Consider the following 27,123-nt stretch of genomic DNA (forward strand, 5'->3'; position numbering starts at 1 on the left):
TAAAGATGTTATTTTACCGAGCGGTGGTATTACCGCGATCCGAACAGTTATTCCCCGACTAACCCGATTCAACCCCAAACGTTGGCCGTATCGCACCGCAGCTGCTCAATATGGAAAACTCTAAAGCGACCGAATGCAAAGAGGAAGAAGACGTACAGAAGAGTAACTGGGTTTATTATTTACACATATAAGCAGGAAGAAAACAGTCTCGTTTATTTACAGGCACATGAGACGCAGGTGACACAGTGAAATGCTTAGCTTATACAAGATTAATTAACCCAGGGACAGAACAAACAAGGACAGACTCACGCAGGGAATGATGATAGGACTGGCGGGAGAAGGATGGCTGGCGGGATAGGGAGGTCCAACTGGTCCTGCAGCCGATCGACTCGTTGGGCAGCCGCCGCTCCTCCGTGGCCCTGCTCCAAACTGCCGTCCAGGCCTCATGCTGCTGTGGCTGCAGTTTCGGTGGCTCCAGCTGCAGTAAATGCAGTTTCGGTGGCTCGAGCTGCAGTAAATGCAGTTTCGGTGGCTCGAGCTGCAGTAAGTGCAGTTTCGGTGGCTCGAGCTGCAGCTCAACTCTGGACTTCTCCCGGACTCAACTCAAAGCGCCTCTCTTGGACCCAACTGCTTGGACTCCCTCTCGTCTCTCTGTAAAAGCTCATCTCCTTGGGAAACGCCCTGCCGTGGGTTATATAGGCCCCGCCCCTGTACCTTTGTGAACCTCCCCGATCGCTCTTCCTCCGCCCTCTCTAGCCAAACCCCTGGCTCATGGTTGGTCGAGTGGGGCTGGCTCACTCCTCCCCTCTATGACGAGGTGGAGACACGCCTTTCTTCTCCGACCCTGCCTCGTGGTCAATGGCGGCAATTGGAGGGGAGGTAATTGGCAATGGCACTCGAGGCCTGGCAATGACGAAAGGGGAAATGAAAGTTTTGGGAATGGGAATGAAGGGAATCTATCTCTTTCACTGGTGCAATGGAGTATTTCAATTAATGGGAGACACAGCCTTACCCTAAAACACATAATAAGATATAACTATTGAACAGGGGTATTCTATGATTGGCTGACGTGCATGCTTTTGGACTAATTATGGGACGCCCTTTGACCTTTACACAGCTCCGGAGGCAGGAGGCGCAGAATAAACAATGTTCATCACCAATTTACCACAATACAACACAATCAAAAAAATGCAATCCTCATATCCGCAACAATATATATATATATATATATATATATATATATATATATATATATATATATATATATATATATATACATACATATATATATATATATATATATATATATATATATATATATTATATTATATTATATTATATATATATATATATATATATATATATATATATATATATATATATATATATATATATATATATATATATATATATATTATATTATATTATATTATATATATATATATATATATATATATATATTATATTATATATATATATATATATATATATATATATACATATATATATATATATATATATATATATATATAATATATATATATATATATATATATATATATATATTTATATATATATATATATATATATATATATATTAATATATATATATATATATATATATATATATATATATATTGTTGCGGAAATGAGGATTGTGTTTTTTTATTGTGTTGTATTGTATTGTAAATTGTTATGAATTATTGTTTAGTCTGAGCCCTCCTTGCTCCAGTGTGTATAAAGGTCAAAGGGTGTTCCGATAGTTAAATCCATAAAGCATACTTGCAGGACACTATAATATCCCTGTTCAGTAGTTTATATCCTTATTATGTGTTTTAGGGTAAGGCCTTGTCTTCCATTAAAATGGCACTCCATTGCACCAAGTGAAAAAGATAGATTCCCTTCATTCTTCATTCCCATTCCCAAAAACCTCCATTTCCCCTTTCGTCATGACCAAGCCTCAATCTGCCAATTACATCCCCTCCAAGTCTCCATTGCCAACTGCACTGGGCAGTTGGCCAGTTTGTTACAGCTGTGGGTTGTTTTCGCCCCAAAGCCGCCATTGAACATGTGCTCGGGTTGGGGAAGAAAGGCGTGCCCGCCCGTCGTCATCAAGGGCGGAGCCAGAGGGTCGCGCGACCAACCAGGGCCGAGGTGAGCACACCGATGGGCGTGTCCTAAAAGCCGGCAGCTTAATCGCCGGAGGCGCTATAAAGGCGCGCGCGCAAGAAGTTGCGAAGAGGTCCTTGACAAGAGCAGAGCTGAGTTGTGTGGTTTTTGGTCAGAGTTGGTCGTCAGTGGTGGTCAGTGGTTGAGTCGAGTGGTTGCGTTGGTTGCGTCGAGTTGTCGGTGGTGAGGAGTGATTGGGCCAAGAGAGAGAGAAAGAGTGGTTGGACCAAGAAAGAGAGAGGAGAGAACCCGTCACGCCAGACCCCCCACCAGCGCGTCGGCTCCACCAAGCAGCTCCGACCCGTGATACCGCGCACACGACAGGATCGGTGGCATCAGCGGCCGTCGAGGTCCAGCCCGACGTCCCGTGCGGGATCAAGCTCCAGCCACACACCTCCTTCCAGCCAATCCTGCCTGCAATTTCCCCATTCGTGTACGTGAGTTTGTTCTGTTTGTTTTGTCCCTGGGAATAAATTAAGACTGCATAGGATAAGCTCGTAATTTTCATTGTGTCACCTGCTTTTTCCACGTTCCCTGTACATAACCGTGACTGCTCCTTTTGCTTGTGTGTGTAAATAATAAATCCCGTTACTCTTCTGTACGTCTTCTTCTTCCTCTTTACATTCGGTCGCTTTAGAGTTTTCCATATTGAATATCTGTGGCGCGATACGGCCAACGTTCGGGTGAATCGGGTGAATCGGGGAAACTGTTAGGTCGCGGTGCCATCCGCTCGGCAAACATAACATCCTTAACCGCGGACCGTAACAATTGGTGTCAGGAGTGGGATTCGGACCTGGGACTAAATTTATTTAGCCCAAATTTTGGAACACCAATTGTACGATTGGTAGTAACAATTGGTGTCGGGAGCGGGGTCTGACCCGAAGCGCGCTTAACGCGCTCAAAATTACGAGCTCCTGGAAATTGTTTTGTTTTTCAAGAAAAACCCTAATTTTGAAATCGCGCCATGGCTGGTCAAGGCGATCGGACGCAGGTGGGTGAGCTAGGAGGGGGGTTCGGAGTAACCCAGGATCAGAGGGGGGAGAACAATGAGGAGGTGGTTGAGGAGGTGTCAGGCACGCAAAATGGCATCCTCGCGCACGTGGTTGGGGCAGCTGCGCCCGCAGCACCGGTGAATTTGGACCTCTTTCTGATACAAATAAGGGCACTCATGGTCCAGACAAGTGAAGACCTGAGGAATGACTTGGGGAACCAGATGGATGCTCAGGGTGAGCGATTAGAGGGCCAAATGGGGGCAATGAGGGACAGAGCGAGGGCTGATAGTGAGCGATTAGAGGGCCAAATGGGGGTAATAAGGGACGAAAGGAGGGCTAACAGTGAGCGATTGGGAAACCAAATTGAAGCAATAACGAACGGAATGAGGGCCGATAGGGAGGAAATGGAGCAGAGGGACAGAGACCGCAAGTTGGGCGAAAGGGTCCCAGGGGTGCACAAGGAAGTAACGCAGGTCGAGAAGCGCTGGTTGAGCGAAGCGGAGGAAAGCGCGGGTACAATGATGGGGGTAGAAATCGCGACACGGGGTTTGGAAAAGCCGGCGACCGATGAGGCAGAGGGAATTTTATTAAAGCCAACGGTCGTCGAGGTGAATAAAGAAACAGCAGTGCTGGGAATTAAAATTGAAGAGATGACGAAGGTAGCCCGGGAATTGCAGGGAGAAATGGAAAATGTGCAAAGTCCCTGCTCACATCACGATGCTGTACTTAATAACCCAAATGAAGATTTGCAGGTGCGCGTGGAGAAGGGAATCCCCCAGGTGAGTCGTGCTGTGTATTGTGCGGGGAGATTTTGTAAGAGGATGTTTGGCGACAAAAGAATTTTCGCGCGCTTGGGATCGAGGAAGCATCCGGGCGTTGGTGAAGGGTCCTGTGTGAGTGGAAATGGCACGCGTGTGAGGAAAAAGTGTGCGTCAAAGGGTGAGCGTGTTACAAAGCACGAGAGTGATACCGAGTGCGAGCGAGAATGCACGTCGGGGTGTACGGAGTGTGACACAGCGAGTGAGAGCAATAAAAAGTGTGCGTCAAAGGGTGAGCATGTTACGAAGCGCGAGTGTGATACTGAGTGCGAGCGAGAATGCACGTCGTGGTCTACGGAGTGTGACACAGGGAGTGAGAGCAATAAAGAGTGTACGTGCGAGGGGGAGTGTGACACGGAGCGTAAGGTGTTGGTGGAACGTGTGCGAGGAAGCACACCTGAGTTGGTGGTAGCACGAGTGTGGGAGAGCCCATGTGAGCGCGTTAGTGGGTGGATGCAAGAGAGCACACCCATGGTGAGTGGTACGGAGTACGTACCGGGGGAGAGTGCGCAAGACGGTGCGCGAGGTGTGTTAAGGGAGTGTGCGAACGGTGAGTGTGCGCGAGAGGGGTGGTGTGTAACAGGGAGAGCGTTGGTGGAATGTACGGACGGCGTTGGAGCACCGAGCTCGGTGAGGGTGAAAGGGGTAGCGTATGCATGTGAGCATGCAGGGGAAGCATCGACGGTAACCGGGTTAGCGGTTAGGGCGACGGATAGCCGATGCGAGCACTCGGGGCACGGTGTGCTTTGTTGGATGAGAGGCCCGGCACGGATCGATGCTGCGTCGCTTCTCTTCGAAGCGTCGTTGCCGATTCGGGCCTGGCCCCGCCCTGCACGGTCGAGTCCGGGCCTTGTCGGGCGAGGCGTCCGGTCCGGTTCAAGGGCGAGTGGGAGGAAGCGGAACGGTGCCCCCTCGCGGGGACGGGGTTCCGAACGAGCGAGCCTCGGTCATCGGGCCCGGGACCGCAAGGTACCGCGCCGAGATGGTGCGTGGAATCTCGGCCCGACCAAACCACCTCCCTTGAACCGAAAGCCGGACGGATTCAACCTGCAGGCGACCAAACCACCCGAATTCATTGCTCGGCTTTACGAAGCCGAGTTTAATTATGTCATGACGCACCGAGGCTAGGATATAGCGGACTGTGATGATGATAATACTGACAGTGGTTTTGATCCGAAATTTAGAAAAGTGAATAGAATTGGCAGTAATTGGCAAATTTTTGATTGGTTGGAAATTGGACGAGCAAAATTTATAGTAAGAGATGCCCCATGTGATGGAATGGCCAATCCACCATCCCTCACAGCGGGGGCAAAGGAGCACTAGACTTATGGGATTTGGCAGTGAAAACTAGCCCGGGAGGGTTAGGATATAATGATAGGGACCTAGAAGATGACCTTAGGTAACGTTAGGATTAGGTAGTGACAATGATACCTGTAGTGGGGACGCAGGTAGATTAGAGTGGATGATAATGACGTGGTATGTGCTTAGTTTAAAGGGAAGACGGGGAGCACTAAGTTAGCAGGGCACCAGGTAGATTAGATGATGCCGTGTGAGTGTTGGAGGTGTATAGAAGTGTATTGTGAAAAGTGTGTAAGGAACAAGTGTGATTGCACAGGTGTGCAACTGAACAGGTGTATGGAGCAGTGTATGAGTGAGTGATGGTGATGTGTATTGTGTTGACCAAATGGTCCAGGGAGAAGGAGGGTGCAGGTGGCACCAGGTATGATTGCACAGGTGTGCAACGACAGGTGTATGGAGAATGGTTGTGTGAAATACATGGAGTGTGGAATAAATGGTATGTAGTACATGGAATATTGGAATGGATGGTCGTGGAGTGAGTATGGTGGAAACTATGGAGTGGAGTGGATGGTGCGAAGGTGTGAATGGGGGAAGGATGGACCCCCATCACGAATACCCGGGGAGGGTAGTGTAAGTGTTAGGTAGAGGGTACAGGTAAATTGTGGTTGGATATTGGCATCTGTGGTGTGGGTGAAAGAATGGTGTTTGGATGGGTGCATTAGTGTTGTGGAAATGGCTGGGCGTGTAGCCTGTTAGTGTGTGTAGTTGGTTTGGGCACTCCACCACTGTGAGGATGTCGGCCAGGTGAGGCCGCAGGTGGGCTCTGGGAGCCGGTAGAGTTGTTGTGGATGGGGCCCGAGGATCCGGAGGACGGACCCGGGTAGCCCAGTGCCAGAGGGCACCGAGGAGTGACAGAGCCAGGAGGGGCCTTCCCCAGTTAGATAGGTTAGGGTGAGGAGCTAGGTAAGCTCGGGTGGCAACTGCAGTGTTGGAGGTGTGCAGATGGGTAGACATGCTGGGAGAGCTACATGCCCCAGTCCTGAAATTGTGCAAAGGCACAGGGAGTTGAATCGGGGAGTGAGACCCCAAATTGAGAAGCACCACAGTTTGGTCAATGGGAATTGGTTTTTAGAACCCATTGTGTAAGTTGGCCAATGGATTGGCAGGGAAAGACCCCGGGTAGTGTAAAGTGTATTAAAGTCATTTAGAAAGTAGTTAGGATGAAGTCTCCTCGCACCATCTACATCCACTCACCTGAGGTGACGTAACTCCACACCATGCCATGTTTTATTATTTTTATTTTGATGCAAATGTTTGGATTGCGAGACGCATCATGACGTGGGTGTGACATTGTGCTTTGTGTTCCATCTCTTCCTCCTTATGAGGATTGATGATGAATTGGTGATGGCAAATTCTGGGTAGAGGGAGTGAAGACGAATTTGGTATAGGGGAAATATGGGGAAGACGTGACAGTAGTGACGAATTTGTAAATGTGTAGATTTTGTAAATATGGGGTAAGGGCAAGGGTAGTGTAGGTGACAGGGGGGGGGGGGGGTGACGTACGGTAGGGACGAGCTTTCTCACTTCGCTCTCCGTACGCATTTCGCCTTGCATTGCCTTGTTTGATGTGTACCCTTGTGACCTTACCCCTCGCTCATCTGTCTTTATCCCCTTTTGTCTCCCACATGAGGACCTGTGCACCATTGGGCGCCGAGGGGAGCGTGTGTGAGTCGGCCATTGTGCGCCCGGAACTCCCAGAACCAGCTGTCTGCATCGATGCACCACATTATGGACCACATGTCTGTGGCCGAGCACCACTGATGGACCCCATGGGTTGGGGCATGGCCCCTCTGCTGGAACCGGCCATGAAGGCCCGAAATCTTGCTGGCGGACCTTGATCACAGGGCACCGATGCCCCACAGGTGAACCACACTAGTCGGCCCTGTGGGCCATTAAAAAAAAAAATAGACATGGACACATTAGGTGCATTCTTTTATTGCAAATAGGCCGCCAGCAAGGGAAGCTGACAACACCAGGAAAATAATAATAGCCAGCAGAGGGAGCCGAAGAGCAAGAGACCACCTGCAGGGTTAGGGGTTGTTGGTTTATTTTTATTCATAAACAATGATGACTGTGCACCGATTAGTGCTTGAGGGTGTGTTGGTGCGTTTTGGGTGCTTTCATGGTGCATTGATGCAGAGCAGACTGTCTCCCCCCCAGAAAGAACAATCACAGGTCCTGGGTTGCGTTTTGTAAATAAAGTAGCGTCAATGGTAAATAATGCTCCCCACCGTCAGTGTGTAGTTTGAAGACCATTCCGCAATTCGGTTAGCTGTGGGCGTGCGTCTGTTAGGTAGGGTGCAATGGAGCAGCGGGACATATTTATTTATGTTTTAAGACTGTCGCACTCAGGGTCAGGGTAAAAGTAGAGGGAACTACACCTACGTGTCACATTAAATTAAAGTGATAGGCCCGGGACGTGCCTAAGAGGAGGAGGGTGCAGTGTTGCGGAAATGAGGATTGTGTTTTTTTATTGTGTTGTATTGTATTGTAAATTGTTATGAATTATTGTTTAGTCTGAGCCCTGCTTGCTCCAGTGTGTATAAAGGTCAAAGGGCATTCCGGTAGTTAATTCCATAAAGCATACATTGAAGGACACTATAATATCCCTGTTCAGTAGTTTATATCCTTATTATGTGTTTTAGGGTAAGGCCTTGTCTTCCATTAAAATGACACTCCATTGCACCAAGTGAAAAAGATAGATTCCCTTCATTCTTCATTCCCATTCCCAAAAACCTCCATTTCCCCTTTCGTCATGGCCAAGCCTCAATCTGCCAATTACATCCCCTCCAAGTCTCCATTGCCAACTGCACTGGGCAGTTGGCCAGTTTGTTACAGCTGTGGGTTGTTTTCGCCCCAAAGCCGCCATTGAACATGTGCTCGGGTTGGGGAAGAAAGGCGTGCCCGCCCGTCGTCATCAAGGGCGGAGCCAGAGGGTCACGCGACCAACCAGGGCCGAGGTGAGCACACCGATGGGCGTGTCCTAAAAGCCGGCGGCTTAATCGCCGGAGGCGCTATAAAGGCGCGCGCGCAAGAAGTTGCGAAGAGGTCCATGACAAGAGCAGAGCTGAGTTGTGTGGTTTTTGGTCAGAGTTGGTCGTCAGTGGTGGTCAGTGGTTGAGTCGAGTGGTTGCGTTGGTTGCGTCGAGTTGTCGGTGGTGAGGAGTGATTGGGCCAAGAGAGAGAGAAAGAGTGGTTGGACCAAGAAAGAGAGAGGAGAGAACCCGTCACGCCAGACCCCCCACCAGCGCGTCGGCTCCACCAAGCAGCTCCGACCCGTGATCCCGCGCACACGACAGGATCGGTGGCATCAGCGGCCGTCGAGGTCCAGCCCGACGTCCCGTGCGGGATCAAGCTCCAGCCACACACCTCCTTCTAGCCAATCCTGCCTGCAATTTCCCCATTCGTGTACGTGAGTTTGTTCTGTTTGTTTTGTCCCTGGGAATAAATTAAGACTGCATAGGATAAGCTAGTAATTTTCACTGTGTCACCTGCTTTTTCCACGTTCCCTGTACATAACCGTGACTGCTCCTTTTGATTGTGTGTGTAAATAATAAATCCCGTTACTCTTCTGTACATCTTCTTCTTCCTCTTTACATTCGGTCGCTTTAGAGTTTTCCATATTGAATATCTGTGGCGCGATACGGCCAACGTTAGGGTGAATCGGGGAAACTGTTAGGTCGCGGTGCCATCCGCTCGGCAAACATAACATCCTTAACCGCGGACCGTAACAATATATATATATATCTATATCTATATATATATATCTATATATATATATATATATATATATATATATATATATATATATATATATATATATATTGTTGCGGAGATGAGGACTGTATTTTTTTTATTGTGTGCTGTATTATTATTATTATTGTTTATTCTGCGCCCCCCTACCTCCGGAGCTGTGTAAAGGTGAAAGGGCATCCCATAATTAGTCCACAAGCATACACGTCAGCCAAGTAATAGAATACCCCTGTTGATAGTTATCTCTTATTCTGTGTTCTAGGGTAAGGCTGTGTCTCCCATTAATTGAAGTACTCCATTGCACCAGTGAAAGAGAATAGATCCCCTTTCATTCCCATCCCCAAAAACCTCCATTTCCTATCACATCCCCTCTCGTCATTGCTGAGCCCTCGATTCCCAATCACCTCCCCTCCAATAACCACCATTGACCACGAGGCAGGGTCGGAGAAGAAGGGCGTGACTCCACCTCGTCATAGAGGGGAGGAGGGGCGTACCCGCCCGTCGTCATCGAGGGCGGAGCCCGAGGGTCGCGCGACCAACCAGGGCCGAGGTGAGCACCCCGATGGGCGTGTCCAAAACGCCGGCGGCTAAATCGCGGGAGGCGCTATAAAAGGCGCGAACGGAAGTGAGTTGTGAGTTGGTCTGAGTTGGTTGAGAGTCGGTCGTCAAGTGGAGAGTGGTGAAGAGTCAGTCAGTAGAGGTGGTGGTCAAGTGGTTGCGTTGGTTGCGGTGAGGAGTCGGTGGTAAAGAGTGAGGGACCAAGAAAGAGTTGAGGGTGTGGACCAACGAGTCAGACAAGTCCTGGGAACGCAGCGGAGGCCGCAGCAGCAAGAACACCCAACAGCCAAAGGGGGCCTGAACGGCGGTTTGGAGCAGGACCGTAAAGGAACGGCGGCTGCTAAACGCGCCGGTTGAGCTGCAGGACCCCCTTGGACCTTTCCTCTCCCTCCAGCCATCCACCTCCTGCCTTTCCACCCTTCTTGTGTACGTGAGTTTGTTTTGTTTGTTCTGTCCCTGGGTATTTAATTAAGTCTGTAGGTAAGCTAAAATTTGCACTGTGTCACCTGCATCTTATGTGTTGTAAATAAACCTTGATTGCTCCTTTTTGCTTGTGTAAATAATAAATCCAATTACTCTTCTGTCCGTCTATTCGTTTTATTCCTTTTCCTCTTTGCATTCGTCGTTTTAGTCTTTTCCCCTCATTGAGCAGCTGCGGTGCGATCCGGCCAAAGTCCTGGGTGAATCGGGTGAGTCAGGGATCCTGTAACGGTCGCGGCAATACCACCGCTCGGTAAATAACATCTTAATCCGCGATCAGTAACAATTGGTGTCTGGGAGTGGGATTCGGGGCCCGAACCAAATTTTTTTTTAAACATCTAGAAAAAATTTGGTCAAAAATTTGGAGCGGCCGAAATTTGTTTTGTTTTACAAAACCTGAACTTTGAAATCGCGCCATGGCTGGTCAAGGCGACGGATGCCGGTGGGAGAGATAGAGGGTTTAGGAGTAACCCAGGATCAAATGGAGGGGAGCAATGAGGAGGCGGTTGAGGGAGTATCAGGCGCGCAAAATGGCGTCCTCGCGCACGTGGGTGTAGCGGCACCAAATTTTGCCACGCCCGTGACCGTGGCAGCACCGCCGATGGATTGGGGCCTTTTTATGATCCAAATGAAGGCCCTTATGGATGCTCAGAGTGAGCAAATTAAGGCTCAGGGTGAGCAAATGGGGGTAATGAGGGACGAAGCGAGGGGTACCGGTGAGGGATTAGACAAAAATTTGAGGGGTTAGACAATGGGATAAAAGAGGTGAAAAATGGGTTAATGGGGTTAGAAAATAGGATGGAAGGCAAATTGCGGGAGATAGGGGAGCAATCCGCCCGAGAAATTAAACAAATGGGAGAGCAGATAGAGGAGGTAAAAATCGGGGTAGAAACCAAACTGGATGCTCAGAGGGATGAATTGGGACAGATGAAGGCGGCATCTACAAAAGAAAGGGAGGAGATGAGGGAGGAGGTCTCGGGGCTATGCGAGGAGGTAAAGCGAGGTGAAAAGCGTATGGAGAAAGAGGTGAGAAATAATACGGCAAAGTTACAAGGGGGAATAGAAGATCTGACGGAGGAGGTAGAACAGCTGACGGAGGGACAAAAAGAACTAGTGGAGCAGGTTCAAAAGAACACTGCGGTACTAGGAGGGTTAAAGGCGACACAAAAAGAAATTAAAAACGAATTAATAGCGACGCAGAGGCAATGTCAGATGGTACGTGAGGAACTGACAATGAGGGTGGACGAGGTGACAGAGATAATGGAGACGAAGGACCGAGAGGTGAGGATGCACATAGAGACGGTCACGGTAGCCTTAGAGGACGAACTTGAGGAGACGCACCGAGAAATAAAAGAGGTTAAACAAAAATTAGAGGAAGTGGAAGAAGAGGTGAGTGAAATTAAGAAGGGACGGACAGAAACTAAAAGAGAAATCCAGGAGGAGGTAATGGAATTGGTACAAGGTCGGTGCTCAATTCATAATGTGAAGCTCACTAACCAAATAAAGAGTTTGCAGGTGGCAAAAGAGGTGCAGAGACGAGGTACGGAGGTGAGTGGCAATGTATATGATGTGAGGAAAGCTTCAGTCGGCTTGGGGATTGGTTTGGATCCGGGTGTTCGTGAAAGGCCGTTGGTGAAGTGTGCGACAGGTCTGGTGTGCGAAAAAAGAGGTGTGCGAGAATGTCCGACCATGGGGTGTGTGAGGAAAAAGTGCACGCCAAGGAGTGAGTGTGCCGTCAAGAGTGAGTTGGTCGAAGCGCGTGTGCGAGGGGGTACATGGAAGCGCGGTGTGGTGAGTGTTACAGAGGAAGTAACGAAAGAGTGTGCGCAAGAGGATGCGCGAGAAAGGTGTGTAACGGACGGGTGCATGGGGAAATCGCATGCTGTCAAGAGTAAGGGAGAATGCACGCCTGTGGTGAGTGTTACAGAGGGTGTAACGGGAGAATGTGCGGAAGAGTGTGCGCGAGAAAGGTGTGTAACGGATGGGTGCATGAGGAAAGAGTGCGCTGTCGAGAGTAAGGGTGAGTGCGTTGTCAAGAGTGGAGGTGAAAGTAGTGAGAGTGACACGGAGCATGAGTTGGTTGTGACAGGTGAGCGAGGATGTACACCTGGAATGGAAGGATGCACACCTGGAATGGTAGAGCGTGTGTGGGAATGCACACTTGAGTTGGTCGTGAGGCACGTGGTGGGGTGTGCGAGTGAAAGCACACCTGTGATGGTCACAGAGGAGGTGACCGAGGAAGGGGCGCGAAGAGGTGTGTTGGTGAGGTGTGCGAGCGACGAATGTGTGCCAAGGTGTTCGGTGGTCAGGTGTGTGACCAAGGCTGTGAGCGGAATGAGTGTACCGAGGTGTGTAAGGAAAGGTACGAGGAGAATGGGAACAGCTGGAGGTATGAGCAAGAAAGGGGTAGCGTATGCATGTAAGCATCCAGGTGAAGCATCGACGGTAACCGGTTTAGCGGTTAGAGCGACTTATAGCCGAATCGGGCCCTCGGTGCGTGCCGGGCTTCGCGTGCCGCGAGAACCAGCGGGGATCCGAGCCGCGGCGGGTTCGAAAGGACCGCCGTACGCGATCCACGCTGGGCCTCGCTTGGAACGGCCGCGTCCGTGCTCCACTAGGCGGAGCGGGCAGCCCGATAGGAAGGGTCGTCATGGCGACCACTTTCTATTGAGACGTGCCGGCAGGTCGAGATCGGGACATTGGATGGCTACGCGCCAAGGTGGTGCGTGGGATCTCGGCACGGGTAAGCCCCCGTCCCTGCCCCGAATGCGGGACGTATCCAGCCGCTGGCACAAAAGAACCCGCATTCATTGCTCGGCTGTACGAAGCCGAGCTTTGGAAGGGAATTGGCGCACCGAGAGGATGTAATAAGTAGACGAATGATGATAGTGATTTGATACGAAATTTAGAAAAGTGAATAGAATTGGCAGTAAATGGCAAATTTTTGAATTGGTTGGAATTTGGACGAGCAAAATTGATAGTGAGAGATGCCCCGATGTGGTGGGATGGCAACTCTGTCATCCCTCACGAATGGGGGCAAATGCGCAATAGTTCATGGGGTGGCTATGACAACCGAGCCAGGGAGGGCTTGGTTATATTGGTAGGGATCTAGCGAAGATGACATTAGGTGACGTTAAGGTTAGTTAGTGACAAGGATACCTGTAGTGGGGATGCAGGTAGTTTAGTGTGGATGATAATGACGAGGGAGCGCAATAGTTTAAAGGGACGACTGGGAAGCGCAAGTTTCAGAGGGGAGTAGTTAGCTGAGATGATGCCGTGTGTTTGAGGATTGAACAGGTGTGATTGAACAGGTGTGATTGCACAGGTGTGCAACTGAACAGGTGTGTGGAGCAGTGTATGAGGGAGTAGTGGTGATTGTGTGTTGTGTTGACCAACTGGTCCAGGAAGAGGAGGAGGGTGCAGGTGGCACCAGGTAGGATTGCACAGGTGTGCAACGACAGGTGAATGAAAGACAGGTGTATGGAATAAATGGTATGGAGTATTGGAATGGATGGTCGTGGAGTGAGTATGGTGGAAATTGTGGAGTGGAGTGGATGGTGCGAAGGTGTGAATGGGGGAAGAGTGGACCCCCATCACCAATACCCGGGGCGGGTAGTGTAAGTGTTAGGTAGAGGGTACAGGTAAATTGTGGTTGGATATTGGCATCTGTGGTGCGGGTGAAAGAATGGTCTTTGGATGGGTGCATTAGTGTTGTGGAAATGGCTGGGCGTGTAGCCTGTTAGTGTGTGTAGTTGGTTTGGGCACTCCACCACTGTGAGGATGTCGGCCAGGTGAGGCCGCAGGTGGGGTCTGGGAGCCGGTAATTGTGGATGGGGCCCGAGGATCCGGAGGACGGACCCGGGTAGCCCAGTGCCAGAGGGCACCAAGGGGTGACAGAGCCAGGAGAGGGCCTTCCCCAGTTAGTTAGGTTAGGGTGAGGAGCAGGTAAGCTCGGGTGGCAACTACAGTGGTGGAGGTGTGCAGGTGGGTAGACCTGCTGGGAGAGCTACACGTCGCAGCCCAGAAATTGTGCGAGAGCACCGGGAGATGAATCGGGGGAGTGAGACCCCAAATTGAGAAGCACCACAGTTTGGTCAATGGGAATTGGTTTTTAGAACCCATAGTGTAAGTTGGCCAATGGATTGGCAGGGAGAGACCCCGGGTAGTGTAAAGTGTGTTAATGTCATTTAGGAAGTAGTTAGGATGAAGTCTCCTCGCACCATCTGCATCCACTCACCTGAGGTGACAGGTACTCCACACCATGCCATGTTTTGATTATTTTTTACTGTGCAAATGTTTGGATTGTGAGACGCATCATGACGTGGGTGTGACATTGTGCGTAATTCCATCTCTCCCTCCTTATGAGGATTGATGATGAATTTGGTGATGGCAAATTTTGAAGTAGAGGGATTGTGGAGACGAATTTGGTATAAGGGAAATATGGGGAAGACGTGACAGTAGTGACGAATTTGTAAATGTGTAGATTTTTTGTACATATGGGGTAAGGGCAAGGGTAGGGTAGGTGACAGGGGGGTGACGTACGGTAGGGACGAGCTTTCTCACTTCGCCCTCCGTACGCATTTCGCCTTGCATTGCCTTATTGATGTGTACCCTTGTGACCTTACCCCTCGCTCAATTGTCTTTCCCCTTTTGTCTCCCACATGACCTGTGCGCCATTGGGTGCCGAGGGGAGCGTGCGTGGGTCGGCCATTGTGCGCCCGAAATTCCCAGAACCAGCTGTCTGCATCGATGCACCACATTATGGACCACATGTCTGTGGCCGAGCACCACTGATGGACCCCATGGGTTGGGGCATGGCCCCTCTGCTGGAACCGGCCATGAGGGCCCGAAATCTTGCTGGCGGACCTTGGCCACAGGGCACCGATGCCCCACAGGTGAACCACACATAGTCGGCCCCTGTGGGCCATAAATAAAATAAAAACGTACACGTTCGGTGCATTCTTTTATTGCAAATAGGCCGCCGGCAAGGGAAGATGACAACACCAGGAAAATAATAATAACCAGCAGAGGGAGCCGAAGAGCAAGAGATCACCTGCAGTGTTAGGGGTTGTTGTTTTTATTTTCATGAACAATGGTGATTGCACCGATTGGTGCTTGAGGGTGCTTTGGTGCGTTTTTGGGTGCTTTAATGGTGCATTGATGCAGAGCAGACTGTCTCCCCCCCCCCCCAGAAAGAACAATTACAGGTCCTGGGTTAGTTTTGTAAATAAAAATAGCGTCATTGTAAATAATGCTTCCCACCGTCAGTGTATAGTTTGAAGACCATTCCGCAATTTGGTTAACTGTGGGCGTAAGTCTGTTAGGCAGGGTGCAATGGAGCAGCGGGACACATTTATTTATGTTTTAAAACTGTCGCACTCAGGGTCAGGTTAAAAATAGAGGGAACTACACCTACGTGTCACACTAAAAATAAAAGTTGTAGGCCCGGGCCATGCCTAAGAGGAGGAGGGTGCAGTGTTGCGGAGATGACGACTGTATTTTTTTTATTGTGTGCTGTATTATTATTATTATTGTTTATTCTGCGCCCCCCTACCTCCGGAGCTGTGTAAAGGTGAAAGGGCATCCCATAATTAGTCCACAAGCATACACGTCAGCCAAGTAATAGAATACCCCTGTTGATAGTTATCTCTTATTCTGTGTTCTAGGGTAAGGCTGTGTCTCCCATTAATTGAAGTACTCCATTGCACCAGTGAAAGAGAATAGATCCCCTTTCATTCCCATCCCCAAAAACCTCCATTTCCTATCACATCCCCTCTCGTCATTGCTGAGCCCTCGATTCCCAATCACCTCCCCTCCAATAACCGCCATTGACCACGAGGCAGGGTCGGAGAAGAAGGGCGTGACTCCACCTTGTCATAGAGGGGAGGAGGGGCGTACCCGCCCGTCGTCATCGAGGGCGGAGCCCGAGGGTCGCGCGACCAACCAGGGCCGAGGTGAGCACCCCGATGGGCATGTCCAAAACGCCGGCGGCTAAATCGCGGGAGGCGCTATAAAAGGCGCGAACGGAAGTGAGTTGTGAGTTGGTCTGAGTTGGTTGAGAGTCGGTCGTCAAGTGGAGAGTGGTGAAGAGTCAGTCAGTAGAGGTGGTGGTCAAGTGGTTGCGTTGGTTGCGGTGAGGAGTCGGTGGTAAAGAGTGAGGGACCAAGAAAGAGTTGAGGGTGTGGACCAACGAGTCAGACAAGTCCTGGGAACGCAGCGGAGGCCGCAGCAGCAAGAACACCCAACAGCCAAAGGGGGCCTGAACGGCGGTTTGGAGCAGGACCGTAAAGGAACGGCGGCTGCTAAACGTGCCGGTTGAGCTGCAGGACCCCCTTGGACCTTTCCTCTCCCTCCAGCCATCCACCTCCTGCCTTTCCACCCTTCTTGTGTACGTGAGTTTGTTTTGTTTGTTCTGTCCCTGGGTATTTAATTAAGTCTGTAGGTAAGCTAAAATTTGCACTGTGTCACCTGCGTCTTATGTGTTGTAAATAAACCTTGATTGCTCCTTTTTGCTTGTGTAAATAATAAATCCAATTACTCTTCTGTCCGTCTATTCGTTTTATTCCTTTTCCTCTTTGCATTCGTCGTTTTAGTCTTTTCCCCTCATTGAGCAGCTGCGGTGCGATCCGGCCAAAGTCCTGGGTGAATCGGGTGAGTCAGGGATCCTGTAACGGTCGCGGCAATACCACCGCTCGGTAAATAACATCTTAATCCGCGATCAGTAACAATTGGTGTCTGGGAGTGGGATTCGGGGCCCGAACCAAATTTTTTTAAAAACATCTAGAAAAAATTTGGTCAAAAATTTGGAGCGGCCGAAATTTGTTTTGTTTTACAAAACCTGAACTTTGAAATCGCGCCATGGCTGGTCAAGGCGACGGGATGCCGGTGGGAGAGATAGAGGGTTTAGGAGTAACCCAGGATCAAATGGAGGGGAGCAATGAGGAGGCGGTTGAGGGAGTATCAGGCGCGCAAAATGGCGTCCTCGCGCACGTGGGTGTAGCGGCACCAAATTTTGCCACGCCCGTGACCGTGGCAGCACCGCCGATGGATTGGGGCCTTTTTATGATCCAAATGAAGGCCCTTATGGATGCTCAGAGTGAGCAAATTAAGGCTCAGGGTGAGCAAATGGGGGTAATGAGGGACGAAGCGAGGGGTCCAGTCCAGAGATGCGGGGAGGTGTCACAGCGCTCGGAGGTGGCGTCCTTCTCTCTCCAAGCTCAGCGCGCATCTGACGTCACCTCCCTCTTCCTGCGCATGCTCAGCGGGGAGTGACACGCCCTCGGCTGGTTGGCTCCGCCTCAGATGGGACCGGTCCGCCGCTCCCATTGGGTGCGGGGGTTACCGGGCTCCGCCCTTGACGAGGAGCTGACAGGGAGCCCCTATGTGGTAATCCCGTCGAGCACATGTTCGATGGCGGCTCGTTGGAAAGGCCTGGTGCCCTCCCAACACCCCCTACCAACCAAGCCGGAGTGAGGACGCGCACTCCCCACGCTCGCCGCTGCTGTTGTTGTTGGTGTTGTTGTTGCTGAACCGTGAGGAAGAGCTGCGGGGAGGTATTGGGAGGTCCTAAACTTCCTAACGGTGCCATACAATCACATTCTGGTGCAACGAAGAGTCAGAATTAATGGAAACGAGTCCTTAACTGACATAGACTAAGAATAACTAGCAAGATGTCCTACAGTTGTCTTACATGAGATGCGGTGAACCTGGGTGCGACAATTAATGGGGGAAATAGGGGGAGGTCGGGTCTACAGAGTGTTGTTTACAGAAAATGGGACTAGGGAATGGGGGATCGGGGATAGTTGGGAAGTATTGAGGAAATAGGGGAATATTTACAAGCGGATATGGATGGATGCAAATCCCATATCCGCAACAATATTGTTACGGACATGGCTTAAGATGTTGCTTGACCGAGCGGAATGGCCGCCGTGTTCGCACAGTTTACCCGATTACCCCCAACTCACCCGATTCCACTCGAACGTTGGCCAAATCGCGCTACGCTAAATCAATGATGGAAAGGACACAACGACTGGGATAAATGAAACGACGCAAGGGGTACAGTTCTCAAGACCTCCGGAGGAGGATATAATTAGTGGGGGAGAAAAGGGGTAGATTACAAGGTAATGAGGTAAAGACACAGAAGAGATAGGCACTTAGACACAATCTTATCTATCCCAGACAGACCACAGACAAACGGAACAAGACTGACTTACACAGGGATTGATGGCAGGGAAGGACAGGCAGTCGATAGCACAAGGTGCACCTTGGCTCAGGGACAGGATAAAGCGCGGTCCAGTCCAGAGATGCGGGGAGGTGTCACAGCGCTCGGAGGTGGCGTCCTTCTCTCTCCAAGCTCAGCACGCATCTGACGTCACCTCCCTCTTCCTGCGCATGCTCAGCGGGGAGTCACACGCCCTCGGCTCGTTGGCTCCGCCCCAGATGGGACCGGTCCGCCGCTTCTATTGGGTGCGGGGGTTACCGGGCTCCGCCCTTGACGAGGAGCTGACAGCGAGCCCCTACTTGGTAACCCCGTCGAGCTCATGCTCGATGGCGGCTCGTTGGAAAGGCCTGGTGCGCTCCCAACACCCCCTACCAACCAAGCCGGAGTGAGGACGCACACTCCCCGCGCCGCCGCCGTTGTTGTTGTTGTTGCTGAACCGTGAGGAAGAGCTGCGGGGAGGTATTGGGAGGTCCTAAACTTCCTAACGGTGCCATACAATCACATTCTGGTGCAACAAAGAGTCAGAATTAATGGAAACGAATCCTTAACTGACATAGACTAAGAATAACTAGCAAGATGTCCTATAGTTGTCTACGTGAGATGCGGTGGACCTGGATGCGACATTTAATGGGGGAAATAGGGGGAGGTCGGGTCTACAGAGTGTTGTTTACAGAAAATGGGACTAGGGAATGGGGGATTGGGGATAGTTGGGGAGTATTGAGGAAATAGGGGAATATTTACAAGCGGATATGGATGGATGCAAATCCCATATCCGCAACATTGCACCCTTCTCTACCTCGGGGCGTCCCGACCCGATAAATTTTTACCTACGTTAGTGTGGCACTCAGATGTAGTTCCCTCTACTATTAACTCAACCCTGAGTGCGACAGTTTTACAGATGTTCACAAATGAGTAAATATGTCCCCCTGCGACGTTGCACCCTTCTCCTAACAGAAACACACCCACAGGATAACCGAATCGCGGAAAGCATCCTCAAACTAAACATACAGCCGGTAGGGAGCATCATTTACACAAGACTACACTGATATTTACACGACGATCCAGGACCTGTTCTTTGAGGAACACATGCAGATGTTATGCATAGAGAGAGCACGCATGCCAGCATCGATACACCAACCCACGAGTGCCCTGTGGCCCTACGGCCTTTAATAATGTGCAGAGCACCCCATCCAAGCACCAAAAGCACCACCCCATACGCACAGTCAGCACCATCCGGTGCACCAATAAAGTGTTCAATAATAAATGCACAATCAAGTGTCCATGGTCACCGGTGGTGTCGCAGCCGGCCGATGTTCTGCCGCTGGTCTTGTCTTCTTGGAGTGCACTTGGCCTTCTGGCTTCTTTAAAAATAAAGAAAGGCGCCAACCGCGTCCATTTCTAAATTGTGGCCGTCAGGGGGGCCAACTAAAAGTGGTTCACCTGTATGGCATAGGTGCCACGTTGACCCAGAGGTCCATCCACGGGTGGTGCTTGACCGCAAAAGAACTGCGGTCCATGGTGGGCGGCCACAAAAATTGCGGTCCATATGGTGTATCGATCCAGGCAGCAAGCAGCGGAAGTACAGGCCCACAACTGCGGAGCCAGCACCTCTCTCTCCTCTCTCTCTGCCCCAAAGACAGATCCTCGGAGGTGGGAGACAAAAGAAGCCAAGTGAGTAAGGTGGTAAGGGCGCAAAAGTGCACGCAATATAAGGTAATGCACACTGGGTGCACATGGGAACCAGGTGAGACAGGTACGTTCCTACCGTACGCCCCCCCCCCCCACCAGGTAACCTACATTGCCCCTCCCTTACCCCTTACTGTATCCACAAAACACAACACTACCCATAAACATCTACTTTACACATCAACAAACGTCTCTACTGTCTTCCCCGTTCCTCCCATAAACCAAATTCGTCTTCTCTCCCTCCTAACCAATCAAATTTGCCATTTCCAACTCTCATCAAAATTTGCCATCTCCAACTCAACATCAAAATTTGCCATCACCAATTCATCATCAGTCCCTCCTAAGGAGGGAGAGATGGAATCACCCCAATGTCTCATCCACGTCGTGATGCGTCTCACATATCCACACAGCAATTCTCCTTTCCTGCAACACAGAACAAAGGAACACAGGTGTGGAGTCATCATCATCATCACCTCAGGTAAGTGGCTGCGTATGGTGCGACAGGTTCATCAATCCTAACTATTTCCTAAATGACTTTAACAACTTTACATTACTCGGGGTCTTTCCCTGCCAATCCATTGGCCAACTTACACTATGGGTTCTAAAAACCAATTCCCATTGACCAAACTGTGGTGCTTCTCAAGTTGGGGTCTCACTCCCCCGATTCATCACTCGGTGCCCTTGCACAATTTCTGGGCTGTGACGTGTAGCTCTCCCAGCAGGTCTACCCACCTGCACACCTCCACCACTGTTGTTGCCTACCGAGCTCACCTGCTCCTCACCCTAACCTAACTAACTGGGGAAGGCCCTCTCGCACTCTCACCCCCTCAGTGCCCTCTCTGGCACGGGCTGCCCGATCCACACCCGGGATCCTCAGGCACCCACTGACACTAACGGCTCCCAGAGCCCACCTGCAGCCTCACCTGGCCGACATCTAACAGTGGCGGAGTGCCCAACCATTCACACTCATACCAACAGGCCACACGACCAGCCAATTTCACCACACCAATGCACCCATCCACAATACCATTCTGCAACCTCACCACAAATGCAAATATCCAACTACAATTTACCTATACCTTCTAACTATTCTTTAAACTACCCTCCCCGGGTACTCGTGAAAAGGGGTCCACTCTTCCCCCATCCACACCTTCGCACCATGCACACCACTCCGTACCACTTACTCCAACTCTCTCCACACCACTCATTCTCTGCTCCATATATTCCACACACCTGTACTTGCACACCTGTGCTCTCATACTTGGTGCCGCCTGCACCCTTCTCTCCCCCAAGCGCATTCGCGCTGATCCACAACACTCACTACTCATACACTGCTCCACACACCTGTCCAGTTCTCACACAGCATCATCTCATCTAACTACTCCCCTCTGAAACTTGCGCTTCCCAGTCGTCCCTTTAAACTATTGCGCTCCCTCGTCATTATCATCCACTCTAATCTACCTGCGTCCCCACTACAGGTATCAGTCACTATCTAAACCTTAACGTTACCTAATGTCATCTCCGCTAGATCCCTACACACGATATATCCTAACCCTCCCGGGCTAGTTTTCACTGCCATACACCCCATAACTAGTGCTCCTTTGCCCCCACAGTTTGTGAGGGATGACAGAGTTGCCATCCCACCACATCGGGCATCTCCCACTACCAATTTTGCACATCAAATTTCAACAAATCAAAAATTTGCCAATCACTACCCATCATCTGCCAATCATTTCTGCCAATCCTTTGCCAATCATCAAATTTTGTTTTTTTTCTAATTTTGGTTCCAAAACACTAACCTCATCACCCGTCTACTTATTAGATCCTCTCGGTGCGCCAATTCCCTTCTAAAGCTCGGCTTCGTACAGCCGAGCAATGAATGCGGGTTGTTTGGTGCCAGCGGCTGGATACGTCCCGCATTCGGTGCAGTGAAGGAGGTTTACCCGGGCCGAGGTCCCACGCACCATCTCGGCACGGAGCCATCCCATGGCCCCATCTCGACCTGCCGGAATGCCTCAACAAAAGGTGGTCGCCATGACGACCCTTCCTATCGGGCTGCCCGCTCCGCCTAGTGGAGCACGGACGCGGCCGTTCAAAGCGAGGCCCAGCGTGGATCGCGTACGGCGGTCCTTTCGAACCCGCCGTGGCTCGGATCCCCGCTGGTTCTCGCGGCACGCGAAGCCCGGCACGCACCGAGGGCCCGATTCGGCTAAAAGTCGCTCTAACCGCTAACCCGGTTACCGTCGATGCCTCACCTGCATGCTCACACGCATACGCTACCCCTTTCTTGCCCATACATCCAGCTGTTCCCATGCTCCTCGTCGCACCTTCTCTAACACACCCAGGTACACTCATTCCACTCACAGCCTTAGTCACACACCTGACCACCGAACACTTTGGCACACATTCGTTGGTCGCACACCTCACCAACACACCTCTTCGCGCCCCTTCCTCGGTCACCTCCTCTGTGACAATCACAGGTGTGCTTTCACTCGCACACCCAACCACGTGCCTCACGACCAACTCAAGTGTGCATTCCCACACACGCTCTACCATTCCAGGTGTGCATCCTTTCTCACCTGTCACAACCAACTCACGCTCCGTGTCACTCTTACTACTCTCACCTCCACTCTTGACAGCGCACTCACCCTTACTCTCGACAGCGCACTCTTTCCTCATGCACCCGTCCGTTACACACCTTTCTCGCGCACACTCTCCCGTTACACCCTCTGTAACACTCACCACAGGTGTACACTCTTCCTTACTTTTGACAGCGCACTCTTTCCCCATGCACCTGTCCGTCACACATCTTTCTCGCACACCCTCTCCCGTTACATCCTCTGTAACACTCACCACAGGCGTGCATTCTCCCTTTACATCCTCCGTAACACTCCTCACTACGCGCTTCCATGTGCTCCCTCGCACACGCGCTACGACCGACTCACTCTCGACAGCACCCTCACTCCTTGGCACGCACTTTTTCCTCACACACCCCAGAGTCGGACTTTCTCGCACACCTCCTTTTTCGCACACCAGACCTGTCGCACACTTCACCAACGGCCTCTCACGAACACCCGGGTCCATCTCGACCCCCAAGCTTCTTAAATCACCTGGCGCATCATACGCACGACCATATTGGTCACCACTTACACCGGGTCCTCTTTCTCTTCGCTTCTCCTCCATCACCTGCGAATCCCTCATCCGGTTAATGAGCACATCATCACGATCCGAACACAGACTTTGGACCAATTCTTTTACTTCCTCCTTTATCTCTTTCTTATCCTCTCTCCGTCGCTTCTTAATTTCGCTCACCCCTTCTTCCACTTCTTCTAATTTCTGCTTCACCTCCTTCATCTCCTCGTGCGCCCCCTTAAGTTCTTCCTCTAACTCCACCTTATTTTTTTCTATGTGCTCCCGCACCTCCCGCTCTTTAACCTCCATCACCTCTACCACCTTGTTCATTTTCCTCGTCAGGTCCTCATGTACCATCTGACACTCTTTTTTAATTACCCCTACGTCCTTTTTCATCTCCTTCTGTGTCGATTTTAAACCCTCTATTACCGCTGTGTTCTTCTTTACCTGGCCCCCAACTCCTTTTGTCCCACTGTCAGCTGTTCTACTCCCAGCGTCAACTCCTCTATACCCCCTTGCAATTTTATAGTCCCCTTTCTCACCTCCTTCTCCATGCGCTCCTTACAGTGCCTCACCTCCTCGCGCACTCCTCCGACCTCCTCACTCACACCTCTTCTGATCTCCTCTCCCATCACTTGCATCTCCTGCCCAGATGCCACCCTCATCTGCTCCATTTCCTCCCTGTGAGCATCCAATTTAGTTTCTACCCCCATTCTGACCCCCTCTATCTGCTGCCCCATTTGTTTAACTTCCCTTTCTGCTTGGTCCCTCATGTCCCTCAATTTGCCTTCCATACTGTTTTCTAACCCCTCTAACCCCTTTTGCATCCCTTCCATTTGATTCTCTTGAGCGGCCATTCTGTTTTCTACCCCCATTAACCCCTCCTGTATTTCCCCTAATCTATTGTCTAATCCCTCTATTCTACTCCCTAACCCTCCGATCTGGGCCCCCATCCTTTGTTCTAACCGTTGGCTATTGGCCCCCATGTCCTCCCTCAATTTCTCGCTATTGGACCCCATGTCCTCCCTCAATTTCTCGCTATTGGACCCCATTACCCCCATTTGGCCCTCCAATCGCTCACCCTGAGCATCCATCCGGTTCCCCATTACCCCCATTTGGCCCTCCAATCGCTCACCCAATCGCTCACTATCAGCCCTCATCTCGTCCTTCTGCAGGTTGAGGGACGCCTGCATTTGTACCATAAATTGCTCCATGAGGGCCTGCATTTGGGCCATCCCTCCCACTTGTGCAGCGGGTGCGGCCGCCGTAGCCATGTGCGAGGCGCCATTTTGCGCGCCCGCAACCTCGTGCGCGAGGACGCCATTTTGCGAACCTGCCGCCCTCACTGCTTCGCTCTCCTCTTGTCCCTCAATTTGGTCCTGGATCGACCCTGCCTCACTCTCCTCTACCGGAACCCAGCCGTCTTGATCTGCCATAGCGCGATTTTCAAAATTCGGGTTTTTATTTTAAAACAAAACAAATTTCACCGTTAATAATTTCGAGCGCGTGAAGCGCGCTTTGGGTCCAATCCCACTTCCCGACACCAATTGTTACGGACACGGCTTAAGATGTTGCTTGACCGAGCGGAATGGCCGCCGTGTTCGCACAGTTTACCCGATTACCCCCAACTCACCCGATTCCACTCGAACGTTGGCCAAATCGCGCTACGCTAAATCAATGATGGAAAGGACACAACGACTGGGATAAATGAAACGACGCAAGGGGTACAGTTCTCAAGACCTCCGGAGGAGGATATAATTAGTGGGGGAGAAAAGGGGTAGATTACACGGTAATGAGGTAAAGACACAGAAGAGATAGGCACTTAGACACAATCTTATCTAGCCCAGACAGACCACAGACAAACGGAACAAGACTGACTTACACAGGGATTGATGGCAGGGAAGGACAGGCAGTCGATAGCACAAGGTGCACCTTGGCTCAGGGACAGGATAAAGCGCGGTCCAGTCCAGAGATGCGGGGAGGTGTCACAGCGCTCGGAGGTGGCGTCCTTCTCTCTCCAAGCTCAGCGCGCATCTGACGTCACCTCCCTCTTCCTGCGCATGCTCAGCGGGGAGTCACACGCCCTCGGCTCGTTGGCTCCGCCCCAGATGGGACCGGTCCGCCGCTTCTATTGGGTGCGGGGGTTACCGGGCTCCGCCCTTGACGAGGAGCTGACAGCGAGCCCCTACTTGGTAACCCCGTCGAGCACATGCTCGATGGCGGCTCGTTGGAAAGGCCTGGTGCGCTCCCAACACCCCCTACCAACCAAGCCGGAGTGAGGACGCACACTCCCCGTGCCGCCGCCGTTGTTGTTGTTGTTGTTGTTGCTCAACCGTGAGGAAGAGCTGCGGGGAGGTATTGGGAGGTCCTAAACTTCCTAACGGTGCCATACAATCACATTCTGGTGCAACGAAGAGTCAGAATTAATGGAAACGAATCCTTAACTGACATAGACTAAGAATAACTAGCAAGATGTCCTATAGTTGTCTACGTGAGATGCGGTGGACCTGGATGCGACATTTAATGGGGGAAATAGGGGGAGGTCGGGTCTACAGAGTGTTGTTTACAGAAAATGGGACTAGGGAATGGGGGATTGGGGATAGTTGGGAAGTATTGAGGAAATAGGGGAATATTTACAAGCGGATATGGATGGATGCAAATCCCATATCCGCAACAATATATATATATATATATATATACACACACAACACAACAACAACAGGCATTTTAAGGCCATTTTCCCTGCAAGAGCGGGGGTTAGCCTTGCGGTCCCCATGACAATGTTCTCCATTTTGCCCTATTTTCTGCATCTCTCCTTGTTAACCCCCTTGCCCGCATTTCTTCTTCCACCATCTTTAGCCAAGTCTTTCTCGGTCTACCCTGTCCTATACTTCCTTCTACATTCATTTCCATCACTCTTTTCAACCAGTCACTTTCATCCTTCCTCAACACATGACCAAACCATCTCAACCTGTTTCTCTTCACAGCATCCATCACATATATATATATGTATATATAATCTTCTGGGTAAGCAGTTGCATGGGCTATATAGTCCATGGGCTGGACAAGACTGCAGTGCACCCGCTCTTTCCATACCCCCCTTACCCCAGTACTCTACTTGGTAGGTATATTTTCGTTCCTTGGGATGTCCAGGGTGAGAAAAAAAGATGTTAACTTGAAATATATTGGGATGGAATTGTAATTTAGACACCTTGTTAGTCAGCACCCATAATCGCATGCAGCGTTTTTCGTAATCTGAATTTTTGGTGATGATTGCTTAGCAGCCTCCTGGTCGCATTGTGCATATGTTGTTCGTTGATTGTTGTGTATCACTTAAAAGGTTAACCAATGGCGTGTCCAATGGTGTTTCAAATGTGCATGAATATTCATCCGAACAGTCATGCAATCACAATGATAAATAATAAACAAAGCAAACACTTCATCGAATTTCTCAATCGAATTAACAAGAATTATTCTGATTATTTATATGTAACCGTAAGTACTGTTTAATGTACTGCATCTATAACAGGGATCACTTGGTAAAGTTTTGAGACCAAATTGATAGCTTGTGATGATTTTTCAGTGCACCAGCCAAGGTATAAAGATTACATGCTCGCACAACTTATCCACATTATGGCTCCTCGCAAATGACTTTGGAGTCTACGGGCGATGGGGGTTCAGAGTTCACCTACTACCCTCCAACCTTACATGATTGATATTTTATTGTACAATTGGAGGTCCTCGATGACAAAAATTACGTTCACTTCTACGTATTTGGATAGAATTGTACTTTCGACCTGACATTTATATATTATCAGATGTTATAAAAAGTGGTTATTCATGTTGAAATTTAAGGGGTTTGTGATTCCTTAACAGACTTTCCATCCCATTTTGAATATTATGTTGCAAGTGTTCTGTATTATTGTAACATTCATTCATTTTCTCTCTTCAATTA

This window comes from Myxine glutinosa, unplaced genomic scaffold (genome assembly GCF_964187855.1).
Source record: "Myxine glutinosa unplaced genomic scaffold, kmMyxGlut1.1 SCAFFOLD_370, whole genome shotgun sequence".
Taxonomy (NCBI): domain Eukaryota; kingdom Metazoa; phylum Chordata; class Myxini; order Myxiniformes; family Myxinidae; genus Myxine; species Myxine glutinosa.